At 44.0% G+C, this 19397-nt stretch overlaps 1 protein-coding gene across 9 annotated transcripts in view; it reads left to right on the top strand.

Moving 5' to 3' along the window:
- Nucleotides 1-2696: 2696 nt before the first annotated feature.
- The window catches only part of ZMIZ1 (zinc finger MIZ-type containing 1), a 366767-nt gene continuing 350066 nt past the window's right edge, over nt 2697-19397 (top strand). For 6 of the 9 annotated variants that reach the window (XM_028729170.2, XM_028729169.2, XM_028729172.2 and 3 more), the window contains exon 1: nt 2697-3102. The gene's annotated coding sequence lies outside the window, so the exon portion shown is untranslated. The remainder of the gene's footprint in view (nt 3103-19397) is intronic. The other 3 variants (XM_028729178.2, XM_028729177.2, XM_077930617.1) reach the window with 1 other exon arrangement.

Below are 19397 nucleotides of genomic sequence, written 5' to 3'. Positions count from 1 at the left end.
TGATCATAAGGATACAGTATTAATCTACTCAATGGGGTTCAACTTCTAGCTAACAATAGTAAGGATCTCGGTGTTACTCAGGACCTAGATTCAAGCCCTTCAGAGCACAATATGCAGCCTGCTGTTTGCCCGGAGGTTCCACCGAGTGACGTGAATTTTACTGCCAAGTAAAGATAACGCTACGCCTTTTCACTTGGAAATCTCTTTTAACTCAGTGGGACCTCCTTCCGAATAAACACCGGATCGGGCTGCACATCAGATTGTTGCGTGGGTAGGTAACTCTTACAAAAATAAAATCAACAGGCGCTCTCCTTCGGTTCGGGTGGCATCCAACTCTTTAAATGGGCATTATTTTGGAGGGGTGCAGAGGACTTAGGTTGGGGGGGGAGGGGGTTGCCAAGGAAGAGGAGTCAGATTGTATCGGTTAAAGGCGTCTTTACTTTGAAGGGAAAGGGATGCGGTGTCAGGGAGCACGGGGAAATCCGGCCGTCGCCAACCTGGCGCCCTCCAAATGTTGGGGACGACAACTTCCGTCCTCGACAGCGGGCGGAGGGGGGCGCTAGGTTTGCGACGGCAGGTCTAAAGGACCCCCTGCAAAGAGGATTGAAAACACGCCTGGAGATTTCTTTGATCCATCTGCGGAAATTAAAGCGCAGCGCTGCCAAGATGTACCCTAAATGCAGAGGTCCCGCCGGATCATATAAAGAGCTCTATAAAACTCCGCAGCTCTGGGCCTCCTTCCAAGTGTGAACGCTGCGAATCTGCACCTCGGAGTAAGCCCACCCACCGTGAGACCCACGTCTGGGATCCGGAGCCCACGTACCCGGGAGTAAGGCCCCTTGCGTTCAATAGGACTTGGCCCTGAGCTCTGTTACTTTCGAGTAAAGGATGCATCGGGCCCCGGGTCTGTTAACCGGGATAGCTGGGTGTATAATTCCACCCCCCCCCCATTTGCTTCAAAATCAATTCCTCCCTCCTTCCCCCAAGAGAAACGGGGCGGAGCCTGGGCGCTCTTTAAATCGCTTCTCTTCAATTGCATAATCTAACAAGCCCCGTTGGACTCGACGGGCGTGGAATATATATTCGACTTCTTAATAGCTCGTCGTAAAACACTGCTAGGCCTGCAAATATTTTGTCAGGGAGCGAAGGGATGGCAAGGAGGGTCGGGGCTCTTAGAAGACAAGGACGATTTGGCGTGGTAATCTAAATCAATCTATCTATTGGAGACCTGGCTGGAATTCCCCCCATTTGGAGCTCATTAACTCCTCGCTTCTTCCGCTGATCCGAATCCGCCAGCTTTTCAGGGCAGCCTGATGGTGGTATTGTGCGCCTAAGCTTGTATGCAAGCCCTGTGTGTGAAACGCGTAAAGGGGGGTGGGGGGACAGAGAGCAAGCCCCACTTAAAAAAAAAACCCGGCGCTGACTTTCGAGGAAAACGTGCGCGGGGATCGGGCTGCTGCTGCTGCTGCAAAAAAGGGGACTCGCGCCAAAAATACTTTTAAAAATCGGGGGTGGAGGACGAGAGGAAGAGAAGAGCCGGTGTCCCTGCCCCCCCGCCGCCTAACGGGGCATTGGATCGGGTTGCGAATTTAAAGGCAGAGAGGACGAGGGAACCCCAGCGAGAGCTCTTGTGTAGTCGGGAGATTTTCACACAAAAAGGCGCACATCCACAAACCTCTCTTTCAATTAACATCGAGACCCAGCAGCCTCCTCGCTACCGGGGCTCTGCTATTAAAACACACACGCGCAGCTCCTCCTCCTCCTCCCGGGATCTGGTTTCCACTCCCCTCTTCTCCCCGCTCCCGGTTCTTCTCAGAGGAAGATCCGGGTGTTGTGCAGATTTAGGGACATCCTCGCCTCCTCCTTCCGCCTCTCTGTGCTGGGCGTCTTTCAAATCCCGCTTAAAGGATCGGACTTTTCCTAAAGATGAAAAAAAATATTTAAAGTCAACGCGTTCCCTGCCATTGGCTACCCCCCCTTCCGATTTTATTGGCGCTTACTCAGAAGTAAATCACAGCTGGGTTCAAGTGGGTTAAATTCCTGGGTAGAAGGGGGGGGACGGGTTGCTCGTCTTACCTGGGAGGAAGCCCTATTACACCTAAATGAGATTTACCTCCTAGTAAGCAGGTCCAGGCTGCACACGCCGTGCGGGGCTCGTGGATAAAGCTGCTGGTTTTCTAGTAATTAACCCCCCCCAAAAAAGACTCCTCCCTATAATGTATTTATAAAGCACACGCACACACCCCGCGCGCAAGGACCGTATCAAAATACAAAATGTTTAGAGCGCACTGGTTTCCATTCACACGCAGAGAGTAAAACAATGGTCTTAAATGGCCGTGTAGACTGGGAAGCGTTGCCAGTTTAAAAGTGCACTGGATTATGGACGTCTTTCTATGGGGGGTGGGGGTGGAAATTGCAAAAGGGTGTGTGTGGTGTGTGTGTGTGTCCCTCCACACACACACCCCTTCATTAATTTTTATAAACAGTCGGGCAATGGTGTGCGCGCCGCGCTCCGTTTCTCTCGACAGGAAGTTCTTCCCTTTGATGAGGGTGGCGGGGAGGGGAGGGGGAAATCTCGAAAGACAATTATTTGCGTTGTTCAACTTGGCTCTTAAAGATTTTAACTTTAGGTGGTCAGAAGGTGCGGTGGGAAGCGGGGTGGCGGGGAGGGGGGAAGAGGAGACAGGCACATGCAGGGAGAAAAAGCTTCCTTCCAGGAGAGACAGCTCCCTTTCAGATAGGAATCTGGGACAGATTTTGCCAACAGCCAGAAGCAGGGCCCTTTGGTAATAAAATAGCCAATGTAATTTGACACTTCAACTTGCTCTGCTCTCTGCTAGTTGATTCACTTATTCTCCCACTAACACTGAGCTCCTTTTCACTGTCTGTGAGAGGTTTTTTTTTAAATTTAGATTATATATATAGACATATATTAAAGGCAAGAAATAAGAGATTTTTTTTTAAAGTAAAATTTAAAAAGCCACCTGAACCAGACCTGCAGCAGATCCACTGGAAAGAGGGAATATTTTGCTTTGCCTGCTTTCTTCCGTATGATTTTTTCCCTCCTTCTTGCAAGCCTCGCTCATTCCCCCCAGTCTGTAGGTAAGTTTCGTCTCTCAGTTCATTTACATCTCCTTGTGCTTTTTTTGGGAGGGGAGTGGGGGTTACTCCGGCCAAGGTTTGTAGAAACAATGGAAGTAAAAACGAGATCAGGAAATACACCGAGATCCATAGATATGTTTTATGTTTGGTGTGAAGATTGGAAGCGGCGGCGGCGGCGGCGCGGGTGCGGGGGGGGGGGTGCAGAGAAGAAGAAATCCAGGAAAACAGTGTGAAGACTTCTTAAAGGGGCAGCTTGTGTTTCTACGTTTGGCAATGTGGGGGGTTCCCGAGACAGAGGCAAAACCCGGGAGATCCTGGGGGAAAGGCGGATGGACTTGAATCTTAGTTTGCTGTATTAATATCTTGCTTTATTTTACGATTGCGAAGGGAGCGGGGGGGGGGGGGCGTGAAGAAGCCAGACGTTTACCGGGGGTCGCTTTTATATATATAAAAAAGAATGGAAAAGCGGTGCGCATGTTAGAGCGTGGGTGGGTCGGAATGAGTGCAAAAGAAAGGAGACCTACACAATTATATACATCTAGATCGGCAAAAGGTGTTTTTTATGTGAGCGCGTCTCAAGTTTGAAGAGCCCAAACAGCGTTCCTAATTTCGGCCCCCTTGACTGGCAGGGGTTGGAGCCGCGATCTTGCGCCCTAAAAACAAAGGAAGGTTTCAAGTAATCCGGAGAGCTTCTGGTTCGGGGTTTTGTTTTGTTGTCCTTTCTCCCTGCCCTCCCTCCTCGCCTCCCTCCTCCCCTCCTGGCCGGCTTTTTATTTTATTTCTTTACTTTTGCTAACTGGTTTTGAGAAAAGGCGATTCCTTTAAGATCCTCCCCGGCGAGAGCCTAATCGATCGATCCGGAGGAGGGTTTGCAGGGGAAGATGTAAGAAAGGTGGGGGAGGAGGGGGGCGCCGAGCTTCTTTTCCGGGCGGTGGGAAGCCGGAGCGAGTGCAAATTCCTTGTGTCTGGATTCTGAAAGCCAGTTGGGACTTGGGGCCTCTCTCGCCGGGCAGGAGGGGCGCGCGGGGAGGGTCTCCCCCCACCTCTCCCTCTCTCTCTGCCTCCCCCGGCTCTCCCTCCCTCCCTCCCTCTCGCGTTCATCTGTCCAGGAAGCCAGTGGAGGAAGGTGGCGGGCGGGGGGGGGGGGAGAGAGAGAAGCGTCTAGCCCCTGCTTTCTTGGTACTGTGAACCGAGGGTGGGCGCGCGGAGAGGGATCGAGGGAATCGTATTCAGGGGAGAGCAGTTTGGGCTATAGCTGGCTGCAAGGAAGAAGGGAAAAAAAAAACCCCGAAAAGCAACATGGCAGTTAAAAGGCACTTGAGGAATGTAAACATTAAAAATAGGAGCCATCTGAGTTGAGCCTTGGATTCCTGGCCACGAACTTTTTGGGCAGGTCTCCTAGGCCGGCTTCCAAAGGCAGATAATGGGAGGGGACCTAAAAGTTCCTTGGTCGGGTTTCTTCGCCTGCCCTGAAAACTTTTTTCGATATTGGTGTGTGTTGGGCGCACGTGTGAAGGTTCTAATCTGGTTGCTAACTTTGGTTGTAGGAGGGAGACCTTCTGAGATGCCTGTTGCCTTCTTCTGTCTTAATAATTATGAGCATCATTAAATAACTGAGGAATGAGGAGGAGGAGGAGGAAGAGAACAACCGCACACAATATTTTCTTTTCTTTGCCTGATTGTGGTTCTACAGCCTGTGTAGCTGGGAAATGTGTAAGCCTGCAGTCACAGAGGGAATTGAGACGGTAGCCAGTTTTTAAAGTCTCAGCCCCCTGTCATCACCACAGTCTGCTTTTCTGCACTGTATATACATGTTGGTCTTTAGTTACTGATCTGAAAGGGCTTAATGATTCTCCAGGGCCAAAGTAATAGTGTGTATCTGTGCATTGACTTCAACAGGCCTAAGAGACGCTGGGTGTTCTGACTGCTCCCCCCACCCAGACTGACATGAGAGTGGAGGATTTAACTTGGCAGCTTGAACAAATGCCCTCTCAAAGGTTTCCAGGAGACAGTAAGAGAGCAGGAATAGGAGTAGAGGGGTGGGGGGAGAGATGAATGCCTGGGTATGGTCTTGGGGTGCTACCTAGCTGTGCTTTCTTTCAAATATGAAATGGCTATTTAGGCACCGTGAATACAAGTGTGTGCCTCAGTGAGGCAATGGGCTTATCAAATTTGAAAGGGCAAAAAGCCTGTTCAAAGCTCTGGCGCCCCAAGTTCTAGATAAGTGGGGCTTCCAGCTGCCAGGTTTTTTTTTTTCTTTTAAGCATGTTTAGCAACTCATAGCTCGCCTTTAAACTGCAATATGGGACTTGGCCTTTGGAATTGGAAAGGTTAATGATGGAGTCACCTCCACCAAGTTGTAATGATTACTTTTTAGATATTTGGGGGGGGGCGGGGGGAGTTTACAAGGGAGGGTTATTGGGATAATGGAAGCCCAGCCTGGTGCTAGCCTTAAAAGGGTTAGAGTTGGACCAAGGTTCAAGTGGAAGCTCAGCCGTGGACTCGCTGGATTAAGTTGCTGTCTCTTGGCTTCTGCTGCTTTTCCCTCAAAGCGTTACCTTTTCTCAAAGAGTACTTGTGAGGATGTATATCATAAAAGGAAATGTGGCCTGCCTTGGGAAGAAAGCAACAAGCAAACCATCAAAAATGAGGACTAGCGGCTTGACGTATGGGTGGTTTAAGTTATATTACTTCCCCAGTTAGTGTACCCAGGCTTGTAAATAGCCACTTGCCTAAATGCCTCTGGTGAGTAAGAAATGCCTCCAAGCGATCAGACAGGGAAGCTTTTTAAAGATTGGCTCTCATTCTTCTTTGGCCACAAAGCTCTAAGGCAGGAATGTTTATATATGTTTATAGACAGGCTGGTAACTTCAGTGAATGTTTGCAAGGCTGCTGTGGAGTATTTGTTACTGCATCTTTAAAAAAATTAAAGTTCTACAGGAGAAACTTCTTATTTATATTATTAAAAAAATGTGGCTGTGACCATGCAGGAAAGTTTTGAGAAAGATCTCCTCCTGACTACTTTCCTTTTAAGCTATAAGTGATTGACACAGGTCTGTGTGTTTGGCTTATAAAGAAAAATGTAGACCTATTTGCAAATCTGCTGTAGATGTCCCGTCCCCCCCCAATCTACATATGCACATATCACTGAGGGAAGGGTTTTGTTGAAGGGTCTAGCTAAACCACATGCTTCTAAGCATTATTGTCTCTCCCTTTAGGAGAGAATTGAGATTCATCTTGCAAAGTTGGTTTCTGCCTCCAACTGTCCCTGCTTTTGATCAAGGCAAATTTACTACAACATCAATCTTCCTTTGGCAGGGCCTGATTCAGGTTTATGAATGCCAGAAGACTAGGGCTGACCTTTTTCTGTTCAGATCGAGGATGTTGAAACACCAGCCATCAAACAAAAGACACATTGAAAGCAAGGTCTTGCAATGGAGCACGTGTGACTTTCAGACTGGTTGCAAGCATTTGGCTGATCATTTTCAGAGTATTGAGGCTATTGGGGGAGGGGGTGCAGGACCTTTTTAAAAAGCTGTGTAAGGTTTGAATCTTCTTGAGGGGAGGGATCTTAAACAGGAATGGGCTGTCATGAGTGTAATAATTACTACATTTAGAATTTGGGCCCAAAACTTTTAAAAACAAATTTCCAGCCACCACAAGTTACTAAGAGCTGTTTTCATTTGTTTTACTGGCTCATTTGGTGATTTCAAACCTAGAAATTAGCTTGGGTTCTTTCAAGTCTTCTTTGTTCAGGTTTTCTTCCCTGTCCCTAGCAAAAATAAATAAATAAATAAGGCAGAAAGCAACACCAGAAACACCAGAATTCTGTGGAAAACAGGGTTTAGTTGCCAGATCTGGATATCTGTCATAAACAAAGACAGTCTTTTAAATGATTTCAACTTGAAGGGAAGATTTTGCTTTCGTTGTAAAAGGGCAATTGACTTTAATGTCTTACTTGATGAGGAAACTTAGGAGAGAATCCCATTGATTTGCAGTGCTTGTGGTCCTTAACACTTGACATTTGTAAAATAGCAAAAAAAACCCTTTAATAATATTACTGAGCTTGGTATTTACCGAATATTGCTTAGTGTGTCCAATATGCATCTGTGAAAGAAAATTTTCTCCAAAAGGAGTTTGTGGCTGCATAAGCAACAAAAGTGTGTTGAGTTTGTTGCTGTGCAAGATTTAAGCCTGTGCACACTTTTAAGATCACGCTGGGGAAGCCAAAATGAATAATGCTGTGTATCTTGCTGAAAGGCAAGACACAAGTGTCTTCTGTGGATCATCTCCCCCCCCAAAGAGGGGTTACTGTGGAATTCTAAGTAGTAAAATTCTGCTACATATGTTTCTACTCAGAATTTTTTTCCGGTGTGTTACATTTGCTCTTGATGTAATGCTTCTTCCACTGCCAGAGTTCTCAAAGATTTTTGTGATACTACTTGCACCTCCCCTTCTCCAAGTGTTTGAGCGGGGAGGAGGGGGATTGCATCAGTGGAAGCCCCGTGGAGCGAGACTGTAAGGTCTTGTGCAGTTTTAGTATGTGTTTCAAATAATAGGATAGCTACATTGATGCAAACCTGGGACCGTATATACTTTTCACTCTCTGAGTACAATAATGGGATGAGGCACTACTGGTCTTACCACACCTGCTTTATTTGTACTGAATGATTCTCCACTGTCAAATTTTGTAATCCTGTGGGGTTTTGAGCGCTGACTTTTGATGACCAGAAAGATGGAGGTATCATAGGTCTCAAAAAATGGGTTCTTTGGATTTTATTATTCCTAAACTTGGGTCTCTGTTGTCAGGAGGTTTTGAAAAGTCTCTTTAGATGTAGTGGTAGCTGCTACACCCAAGCTGCTTTTCCATGGACCCCACATACATTTTTGACATCTTAAATGGTTCATTAAGATAAATAAGTTTGGAACAGTTTAGTTAATTAGAATTTGCAAGCAGAGGCAGAACAACAACCATTATAAAACATGTTGCCATCTCTGTTAAAGGCCCACCAGTGGAAGATTGCATTTGTTTTGAGTGGCACCCTAGGAACTCTTGGGAGTTGGAGGTGCAAGACGTAACTTTACCCACATAAAGAAATGTATGTACTTTGATATACATATACAATTTATGAATTGAGTGAGTGCAATGACTAAAAAAGTACTTGAGCTAATTTGATTGGCTTTGTTTTCAGTTTAGGTGAAAATATATGGGTCAGAGGACAGCAGAAAATGACTTCTCGGTATTAATGTATTGACCAAGTGAATGTGCTTATATATTCTGCACTCTGTGAATATGAATCTATGGTTTCCCTGGGAGTGTCAAAGATAATTTCATTGGGGAAAATCTGTAGAGGTGATCTTTGCTTTAGATTATTAAAATGGGATTTGGTCACAGCTCTGGCTAAGAAGGGAGGGAAATGCCCTGTCTCCCCCCCCCCCCCATATTGGGTGATCGGATGCAAAGGACAGTGGGGCTATTGTCCCTTTTAAGAGTTATGTCACACCATATATTTAAAACACTATTATACCACTTTTAACTTTCATGGAGAATCCTAGGAACTGTAGTCAAAACAAAAAAAATTCCTTCCAGTAGCACCTTAAAGACCAACTAAGTTAGTTCTTGGTATGAGCTTTCGTGTGCATGTACACTTCTTCAGATACACCTAGGAACTGTAGTTTGTTAAAGGTGCTGGGAATTGTAGCTTTGTGAGGGTAGCACTCTAAACAAACTACAGTGTCCAGGATTCTCTATGACTGCTAAAAGTGGTATAACAGTGCTTTAAATGTATGATATGGATGTGACTTTAGTGTCAGCCCAAGGAGACCTGGGCTCAGATTCCTTTCTCAGCCATGCAACTCACCTTGTGCCAGTTGCTATTGCTCAGCTTGAACATACCTTGCAGGATCATTTGTGGGTCACATCATATATGCTGCCAGGAGCATGGAGAAATAGTTGATGAAAAAGAAGTTGGGGTGGGAAGGTGTGCCTTGTAATGCCCAGGTGTGGGCAGAGAGATGCACCTGATTAAATGCTCTTCTACTTAGTTGTTAATGGTACAGAAGCTCTCGTCTCCTTTGCATCTAGTAACATCTGTGGTGTTGTTTGTTGTTTAGTCATTTAGTCATGTCCGACTCTTTGTGACCCCATGGACCAGAGCACGCCAGGCACTCCTGTCTTCCACTGCCTCCCGCAGTTTGGTCAAACTCATGTTATTAGCTTCGAGAACACTGTCCAACCATATCGTCCTCTGTCTTCCCTTCTCCTTGTGCCCTCCATCTTTCCCAACATCAGGGTCTTTTCCAGGGAGTCTTCTCTTCTCATGAGGTGGCCAAAGTATTGGAGCCTCAGCTTCACGATCTGTCCTTCCAGTGAGCACTCAGGGCTGATTTCCTTCAGAATGGATAGGTTTGATCTTCTTGCAGTCCATGAGACTCTCAAGAGTCTCTTTCAGCACCATGTATAGTGGGACAAAAATGCAGCCAGCACTGGTTATCCAAAGCTTGTTGGGGTTTGGGATTTCATGTTCTTAACAACTGTATGGTGTTCACATGATGGGTTCATCCTCTGGCAGCAATTATTTCCCGCCTACTCACACTGACTCCCAGTGGCATCAATTGTGTGTACACAACCACCATTGAATACAGCCTGGATCAGCTTTTTGGCATGGCATTGTGAACCTACAGCTAGACTTCCAGTGACATGCCAAAAAAGGGAAATCAAGCCATGGCCGTTCTTGTATGTGAAAGGGCATGGCATTGGGATAGGCATGGCTAGAAGTTAGCATGGGCATCCTACAGCTTCCTTTAGCTGTTCTAGTTACATGAAGGGGTCCTCAGGTGAGTGGCCATGAATGCATAGAGAAATCTTTGAAGTTTGCTACAGTACTGTACTCCTTCGAATGAGAGAGTTCCTTCTGTTTGGGTTTCAGGAAGCTCACCAGACCACTGTTCAGTCTGCAGATTTGTTTACTACTGTCATCAAGTGAAGGAGAAAAAAGCAGTGGGGGAAATGGTTTCAGATCAGAGTTAGGTTGTATGGTAAAAATGCTTCCTAACTGTGAATACAACTTTAGGCAACGCTTTCCTCAAGGAACACTGGTTGTAGGAGGGGTGGATTCTGAAATTTGGTCTCGGACACCCCCCCAAAAAAACTCCAACAAGCAAATAAGTGTTTCACAGCACAGAAGAAATAAAACATGTGTCAAAGTAATTGCAAGAGCAGTACTGAACACTAATCAGCTCTTAATTTTCTCACAATCCATTTTTTTTTACATGTGCCTTCTTAAGAGGGTATGCAGATTAAACCAACAACTGGTTAAACATGAAGATGAATATAAAATCAACAAATGCAGGTGCCCAAATAGCAAAAACATAGCCTAATAAAAGCATTCATGAACTAAAGATCTAAGTGAACAAAAATATTTTTCCAAGCTGCCTAAACTGTACAGTAAGTGAAAGCCTGGTGGGTTTCCCTGGGGAGGAAATTCCACAGCTGCAGTGCCACTACTAGAATGATCCTGCTCCAAACAGCAGAATTTGTCCTTTCCCCAACAGGAGAAATACGGTGCATAGCCTTTTCTTATGTTCTTAAACCCTAGGACAGGTATAGCCACTGTGGTGTCTTCCAGATGTCTAGAGCTGCATCTCCCATCATCCTTCGGCTGATGGGAATTGCTTTCCAGCATCAGGAGGGCATCTTATTGGCTACCTTGCACAAGAATTATATGTGTAGAATGTCTTCTCTGTGAAGGTGCTGGCATGCGTCTTGACTCTCATGGTTAATACAGTGGTACCTTGGGTTAAAGATGCTTCAGTTTACAGACGCTTCAGGTTACAGACTCCACTAACCCAGAAATAGCACCTCAGGTTAAGAACTTTGCTTCAGAATGAGAACAGAAATTGCACAGAGGCAGTGCGGCGGCAGCAGGAGTCCCCATTAGCTAAAGTGGTGCTTCAGGTTAAGAACCGTTTCAGGTTAAGAACGGACCTCCGGAATGAATTAAGTACTTAACCCGAGGTACCACTGTATATAGACAATTCTCCCTGCATTTGTCCACTTCATCAACTTTGTCCTCCCACCAAGACTGCTCTGTTTACTGCAGAAGGGGGAATCAAGCATACTGTGTAAGAACCGATATGTCAGTTTTCTTTCCAAGTACAATGTTCGGCAGGAAATGTCCTCCCCCCACCCCACTATTCCTTAACAATAACTGATAAACTTGCCTTCTTAATAGTGATGCTGTTGGATCTGTTCAAATGGGCAGCAGTGAATTCAGAGCCTGTGAGATTTGGAGGTGGTGTGCCCTAAGCTCTTCTCTACGCCTTCTCAAAAAGGAGAGCAGAAGCTTCCAATGCTGATTTGTGGGAAACCACAATTTGCCAAGAAAGCAGAAACCCAAAGCATGTTTTGATGCTGTTTTTGCTCAAATCATAGTTTGTCAGGTTTAGGCAAAATGGGAAACTATGGTTTGCCACAACCCAGCACCAGAAGTTGCTAATCTCTTCTCCTTGCATTCAAGCCTGAGCTTGTGTTTGTGATTGGAAGTGGATGGTTTGCCATATTGTGAACTGCCCTGAGACCTGCAGATATAGGGAAGTATACAAATTAAATCAATAATAATAATAATAATTCTATATGATTGAGGTCCACATAGAATAATAGAATTGTAGAATTGTAAGGGATCTCAAGGGTCATCTAGTTCAATGGCCTGCAGCGGAGCCATCTCAACATGGGGTCCCCCATCCAATTTGAACCATATGTGCTATTGGGTTTGTTGCTGCACCACTAGGAAGGCTTGGTCCATTTGAAAACCTCCTGTATATCTGCCTTGGTTTGCAGTTCGTAAAATGGGAATAACCTAAATTTGCATAGATATTGTAGGAATATACAAATATGCAAATTAAAGATTGGAGGTCATGCCTTCACATCTTGTGTCCCACTAAGCTGCATGCTTCCCCACAGAACACCTTAATGAATCTTATTTTGCTATTTCATAGAACTGGGGGGAAACTGGGTGGGTGACTGGGGGAAGTTTTCATGGACAGGCCAAGCAAGACTATGGTGTTGTGGTCAGCTTGGTGGCCTGCAGGCCTGCAGATAGGTGTGTAGTTGTGCTGACAATGGCCTTGCTCCGTTACACAAGCAGCAGAATGCAGGGTAGGACAGACTATTCCACTTTAGATTGGAAGTGGATGCCGTAAATGAAATAATGATTGCAATGTTGCTATTCAATACTCCAGTATCTTCTTCCAAGGAGGAAACTAGCGCAGCACACACACACACACACACACACACACACACACACACACACGAACAATAGCGAGTTCTCACTTTCTTTCTCCATGGTTCCCTGAAGAGGATCAGTGATACCCTCAGGAGCTGTAATCCATGGCCTGCTTGGGCTTTTTTTGTAGTAAGAATCAGAATGATTTTGTTACTTTTAAATGTTTGCTACCTCTGCTGACTTTAAGAATGACAGATTTTAAAGTGGCGGGGGGGGGGGGGGCGGGGAGGGACCAGCATCGCAGAGGGATAGCTGAGTACTCCTTGCTGTCTTGGGAGATTTGGGCTTGTTAATTTTGCTTTCAGGGAATTCTTCCGGACAGGCAAGAATAGTAATAATATATAAAAATGCTGCAATAAAAAAGAGAAAAAACGCTGCAGTCTGAAGTGGCACAGTCCACTCTATCACCTTAGGTTTATAGTTCCTCACTTCCGTTGCATGCATAGATCAGGCTAAAGTCTGCCCACGGGAAGGAGAAGTTTATACCGGGACCAGAAAGGGTGGCGACGGTACATGGGGCAAAGGTTCTTGGGCTTTAGAAGACCTGTATGGTTTTCTGCAGATATGCAGCCTTTGTGAGGAGGGCTTGTGGTTGATGCTTGATCATGGCTGACAATCCTGACAGTTTGTCTGCATAAGGAATTTGATTTTCCTCCAGCTAAACATTTATGTCGGGGGTTGGTGGAAAGCTGATTTATAAAACAGATGTCCTCATACGAGGACATCTTTTCTGCAGTCCTTTATAGCCTGGCTTGCTGAAATCACACACCACCCATTCTGTGATTTGCTCCCTGCTTGGCATTGGAATCTTATCTCCCTTTCAGAGGCAGCATTCAGTTCCTCCCCACTTGATATCTGTTACAAGGTCAGAGACATTACTGTTTGCTCCAAGCCTGCTTTGCTGGGGTAGGAAAACATTCAGGTAGTACTTGCTCTTGCCAGCCTCTTGCTAGCCACCTTGTGGGAATCACAACCAATCTTTCAGACGCTGTATTTGTTTTGAAATGGGAAGGGTATATGTTTTGTCTTTCCATTGTCCATGACACTCATTGCTCCCTGAAAGGCTAACATAAAGTAGGGACTGAGAGGTGATCCTACACTGATTTTTCCCCCCAATCCTAAAACGGACTCTACCATAACTATTTTGTAGCAAATCATAGTTTGGGAACAAGCCGGCTGCAAAACAACATCATGTAATTGCACCTTAATGAAGTATCCCATTAATATTGTTAAAAGTACCAAAATACTGGTTATGCACAAACACAGGGACTCAGTTCTGTTGTTGCAGGAAATCATGGTTTCCTGCTGTTCAAACAACAACAACAACAGCAACAACAACTTTATACGATGCCTTTTTCCTTGATGGGACTCAAGACAGCTTACAGATAAAAACAAGCTCTAAAAACATAGAAAAATTGCAAGTCTTTAGGGCCTTCCCGAAACCCTCACGTGTTACAGATCTGAACTACTGGAAGTTTCATAACCATGAGATCACCACAGAGAAGGCCCCGTCTCCGGTGGCCATCCACTCCACAGACCTATGGGATGGAGACACCAAGAGGGCGTCCTGATATTCAGATTCTGTCTTGTTTTCACTAACACTCTGTGGTTAGTTTAAAATCAGAAGCAGATACTTCTCCTCCTGGGCATGAAACAATGTTTCCCATGAATCAGGCAATAATGTGTAGTATGAGACAGGCAACAATCTTTAGTCTAATTTATCCTTATACATTTGTCTTTTGGATTAGTATTTTAGTAATGAAATATAAATAGGCATATTAACGAATATTAATATATAGACTGAAATGCGACCAAGAAATGATCCAAATTGTCCAGACTGTATGGAAAACCACTAATGCACTGGTCTTCAGTTGGTGGGTCGCAACAGGAGCACTACCACCATGCAAGTATATGGTAAAAAATTAAGAAATAGGTGCACATGCATGTTTGGGTTAAAAGTAGGTCTTGGGTCTGAAAAGGTTGAAGTTAAATGCACTAGTGGATGGTAGAGAATGTACACAAATCAGATGTATTTTGTACATTCTCCAGATCAGGAGTGTCTTGACCTGTGGATGGACCACCACTCCCATTGTTCTTGACCATTGATTATGCTGGCAGGGTTCATGGGAGTACAGCAGCATCACAGCTTAGCTTCCTTTGGCCTGAATGGTATGCATAGATTCCATACTGGCTGGGCAAAATTCATGTCTCCTAAGATGTGAGGATGTATACACTGACTGGGTTACAAGTATGCTACCTGATACTCTTATGCTCATTCTTGGACATCACCTGGAGACCAGGCAATGTGCAGTAACCTCTGCACATGTTCTCAGTTTGCGCAGATTTTCCAACGTGGACTTGAACTGGTGACCTGAGCAGAGATTGAGCCTGTGTCCCAATTCTGCTCTGGCCAAAAGATGAGAACTGCCAAGGAACTCTCCTTCCTCCAATAAACCAGGTCAGGTCAGGAATATTTCCAAGTCAGGCTTTGGTATTTGGGCTCTGAAACCAATACATGCTCCTGTTTCCTGTTTTTACCCCTGTCATCTGCTGCCTGGGAAATAGGTCTGACAAGATGATTTTGGTTGGGTGTGTGGTAGTTCTGCCAAACATAATGAATTGTGAATGTTTGTTTGTTTCTTTTAAGCTCAGAAAGATGGATGTTGGCAGACATTTTTATCTTGCGATAATTTTAGGAAACGTTTAGCATGTGTGTAAAGATGGAATAAGCGCAATCAAATTAAAGGAGCTTGTCTTACCTTGAAGATGCACTATAATTTATGTATGACAAAGATAATGTTACCGTGTTGTTAATGACTTATGTAAGACGAGTACGGTTTGCTTTTGGTCAGAAACAGACACTTGATTTCAGAAACGTTTAAAGATGAAGGAGCTGCTTGCTGGTTGTGAAAGTTATGACAGTTGGTTTCTGCTGATAAGAATAAGTGTACAAAGATTTGTATGGCTTCTTATTTTGATAAAAGTATTTTACTGTCAAAGCTGCTGCTGAGTTTTTTGTTTGCGAGGATTTTTAATATAATACCTCTTGCCCAGAAAGTAACAAAATCAAGGTTGCATGTTTCATTATTCTTCCTTACAAGTAACACTTTTTTTTGTTTTTTTAAAAAATAAATTTTTATTGGTTTTCCAAACACATAACTAAAGCAAACAATAGACAAAACAGAACATACAAACATATAAACATGTATAATTTCATAATCTTGTTTTCATGCACCTTACTTCGCGGACTTCCCCATACCTCCCCTTTTCTGCATCCTTGTTTTTACCTTTCTTCAGCAACCCTCCAACTAATTAATTAAATCACTTTCATTACATCTTATTTCCTTAACTTATTGTTTACAGTTGCAATTCTTTATTTCTTAACACCTTAACATCTCAGTGCTCCTCAATTTTACAACAATTTTTAAGATAAATTTTAAATTACTTCCAGTCTTCTTCCACTGTCTCTTTCCCCTGGTCACGGATTCTGCCGGTCATCTCTGCCAGTCCCATGTAGTCGATCACCTTCGCTTGCCATTCTTCCAGAGTGGGTAGTTCTTGTGTCTTCCAATACTTTGCCAGAAGAATTCTTGCTGCTGTAGTAGCATACATAAAAAACGTCCTATCCTTCCTTGACACCAATTGGCCGACCATGCCCAGGAGAAAAGCCTCAGGTTTCTTAGAAAAGGTCCATTTAAGGACTTTCTTAATTTCATTTCCCAAAAGGCTTTAATCTTCGGGCAGGTCCACCAAAGGTGATAAAAGGTACCTTCAGTCTCATTACATTTCCAACATTTGTTATTGGGCAAATGGTAAATTTTTGCGAGCTTGACTGGGGTCATGTACCACCTGTAGATCATTTTCATTATATTTTCTCTCAAGGCATTACATGCCGTAAACTTAACACCGGTGTTCCATAACTGTTCCCAGTCAGCAAACATAATGTCATGACCAATGTCTTGTGCCCATTTAATCATAACTGATTTCACCGTTTCATCCTGTGTATTCCATTTCAACAGCAAGTTATACATTCTTGACAAGTTCTTAGTATTGGGTTCTGACAGCTCTGTTTCTAGTTTTGACCTCTCCATCTGGAAGCCTATTACAAGTAACACTTTTGTGTGTGTGTCTTCATCTAATGGTTCTTAATTTATGGGGAAGGCCCCCCTTCGAAGATGCAGGTACCTTAAATTGGGAGGTGGTGGAGGAAATTCCAGAGCAGGATAGGATCTTGGGACAGGTGGACACTTTTTCCTCCCTACCAGTTACAGCCTGAGTAGGTTAAATGCCCCAAGACTTGTGGTATTGACTATATCACTACTGCCCTGTCATTCCAATCTTATATTATGAGATGCACATAAACCTGGTAGTTTTTTTTCTTAAACAGCAGGTTTAGGGGAAGGAATTGCTGTTCATTTTGTTCTCTACATAACTAGCTGCCTCTTCTTCCACTTTTCCAGTCACATTCAGGTTTTCTACATTTTGTCCACCTTTATTGCTAAAATGAGGACTCCGCAACTTTTGGTTGGCCTTAGTAGCCAATCTAAAATTGGTAGTTACCAAGACCCTGCTTCTCCACCGTCTGGTCTCCACCTTCCCTGCTCTTCCTCTTTTCTGAGAGCCTCATCAGCACAGAAGCCAAGGAATCCCCTTGCTCCAAAGCAGGAGAGGGTATCAGTCTTTCAAGAAATTTCAGACTGTTTTAGGAATCACAACAGCTCAGTTGAGAAAACATGTCAAGCTAGGCTTATGGGAGCTTAATAGTTTAGTATGATGATTTGATTTCATTCAGTGGACAAACCAGAATAGTAAACTAGGGTTTGTGCTAACTATGGTTTGTTATGCTGTCTGAATTGACAAACCATAGTTACAACCACTACTCTGCTTTTAGAGGTATCTGAACCTAGAAGCTGGATTGTTGAGCAGGGAAAAATAAATTATGGCTAGTAAACACCATGGTTTGGCATAACATCTTAAGCTAAGCTCTAAATATATTAATCTGGAAAGCTGTTTAAATCTGGCATTCATCCTTCTGATTGCTTTACTAGATCAGACCAAAGGTCCACCATAATGTTTTCAGCTTTCACCAGCCAGATGTTTTGAGGGAGCCCAAAATGAGGCTTTCCTCCAAGGTACGCAAGTTATAGGTTTGTGGTCTAAAAGGGTCAAGACCTTCCATAAAGACAACAACCGCCTTCTGTGAGTTCTGCAGCAGCAACTATTCAGATATACACTTGTCTCCAAACACAGAAGTTGCATTTAATTATCTTGGCTAATGAGCATTGCCAGGCCTATCTTCCACGAATCTGTCTAATACTTTTTGAAAGCCATCTAAGCTAGTGGCCATTGCTACATCCTGTGGTAGTGAACTCTGTAAGTTAATTGTGCATTGTGCTAAGAAGCACTTTCTTTTGTCTTTCCTGATCCCTATACTGTCAGTCAGTTACACTGGATGACTCCAGTCCATGTTCTAGTGCTGTGAGAGTGAAAAGCCTTTTTGCATCCACTGTTTATACCTTTCTAAACCTCTATCATGTCCTGCTTAGTCACATTGCAGGGTTCGGGGCAGGGAGTGGACTGAATCTCTAAACTGAAAGTAAATCATCATCATCACCATAATTTTATTTGTATGCCGCTTTTCCACAATTAAAACAATGCTCAAGGCAGCTGACAATATGAAAAATATTATATAGTTACAAACATAGCAAGGTAGTCATAAAAATAAATAAAATTGCTGTGGTTTTTTAGGCTGTAACACTATACCCACTTACCTCATTGACTTCATTATGATGCTTGCTACCTAATAATTCCTGACACTGAATTTGCCCTTTTCACTGTGGCAGGCCATGCAGTTCTTGGTTTTTATTTCCTGTGAGCTTTACACTATCTTATATTTTTATACATTCACTGTCCATGGAACTTGGGGTACTTCTTTTCATCTACTCAACACACGTGACAGGTGGACTAAGGCTGCAATTCTGCACTCACTTTGCTGGGTGCAAGCTCCATTGATAGCAGGGGGACTTAATTCTGAGAAGCAATGTCTTGCACTCCATTGTGAGGGTGATTTGTTCCTGTCTACCCTTAAGTTTCATAACTGAGTAGAGATTTGTACCTGGTTTCTCATATCTGATCCCAACTGAAAATCTCCTCCCTGGGGTAATGAAAGCTGGTATAAGCCCCACCAGCAACTTTCTGTATCCTAGGTTGTATCCTTTTGCACTTTATTTCCTTCTATTTCCAGGATCCCTACGAAATATATTACTTTGAACACAACAAACATACTTGGGCTCCTTTTGAGAAAGGTCAAAGGTTTTTTTTTAAAGAGACGAATGATTTTTGTTGTGTTGTTACAATATCTACACTTTAGTATTTGAGTTCCTTCGGAAAAGCTTTGGGAGTGAATGCCATCTGGCTTTGGTGACTTATTTGTTTTTATTTTGTCATTAGTGTCATTAGTTATTATATCCATTGTAACCTCTTTGACATTGTTCTTTTGATGTAGATGCTTGAATCTATTAAACATTTTGGCCACGAACACTGATGCAGATAGTTTTTCCCATGGGGAATGTTAATTAATACAGGAGGCACACTCTATCTTAATACCTGAAAAAATGTTTGAATTTAGAGTGTGTAACGGTATGGATTTTGCACGCTTTCAGAAGAACCTGCCCCATGGAGTTTCTGCATGAAAAGAGAGTCAGTGTGGTGTAGTGGTTAAGAGCAGTGGACTCGTAATCTGGTGAACCAGGTTCGATTCCCTGCTCCTCCACATGCAGCTGCTGGGTGACCTTGGGCTAGTCACACTTCTCTGAAGTCTCTCAGCCTCACTCACCTCACAGAGTGTTTGTTGTGGGGGAGGAAGGGAAAGGAGATTGTTAGCCGCTTTGAGACTCCTTAGGGTAGTGATAAAGTGGGATATCAAATCCAGATTCCTCCTCCTCCTCCTCCTCCTCCTCCTCCTCCTCCTCCTCCTCCTCCTCTTCTTCTTCCTGGGTCACTGTTCAAGAT

This window comes from Podarcis muralis, chromosome 6 (genome assembly GCF_964188315.1).
Source record: "Podarcis muralis chromosome 6, rPodMur119.hap1.1, whole genome shotgun sequence".
NCBI classification, from domain to species: Eukaryota; Metazoa; Chordata; class Lepidosauria; order Squamata; family Lacertidae; genus Podarcis; species Podarcis muralis.
The sequence above is the reverse complement of the archived record's forward strand: the minus strand, read 5'-3'. Positions and strand labels throughout refer to the sequence as shown.